At 42.7% G+C, this 354-nt stretch overlaps 1 long non-coding RNA gene across 1 annotated transcript; it reads left to right on the forward strand.

The window, feature by feature from the left end:
* Positions 1–276, forward strand: LOC115069055. The gene is made up of 2 exons (XR_003848387.1): positions 1–128; positions 209–276. It is a non-coding gene; the product is annotated as an uncharacterized LOC115069055 (long non-coding RNA).
* The last annotated feature ends 78 nt before the right edge of the window (positions 277–354 follow it).

Below are 354 nucleotides of genomic sequence, written 5' to 3' on the forward strand. Positions count from 1 at the left end.
GGAAGCAGACATTGTGTTGCTCGTGGATGGGTCATGGAGCATTGGCCGAGTGAATTTTAGAACTGTGAGAAGTTTCATTTCTCGTATTGTGGAAGTCTTTGAGGTTGACCCCAAAAGAGTACAGATTGGTAGGTTCTGACATACTGATGATATTTAACAATTTCATTATGAGCTTTTATATGCCCTAATGTCCATGGTGTTATTTTAGCCCTTGCTCAGTACAGTGGAGACCCCAGGACAGAGTGGCAATTAAACGCTTACAGAGACAAGAAGAGTTTGTTGCAGGCTGTGGCAAACTTACCATACAAAGGAGGAAATACTCTCACAGGTGAGTCAGGATGCTTTGGTACTGTT

The sequence above is a fragment of the Nannospalax galili genome, unplaced genomic scaffold (assembly GCF_000622305.1).
Source record: "Nannospalax galili isolate Female #2095 unplaced genomic scaffold, S.galili_v1.0 C46945023, whole genome shotgun sequence".
Taxonomy (NCBI): Eukaryota; Metazoa; Chordata; class Mammalia; order Rodentia; family Spalacidae; genus Nannospalax; species Nannospalax galili.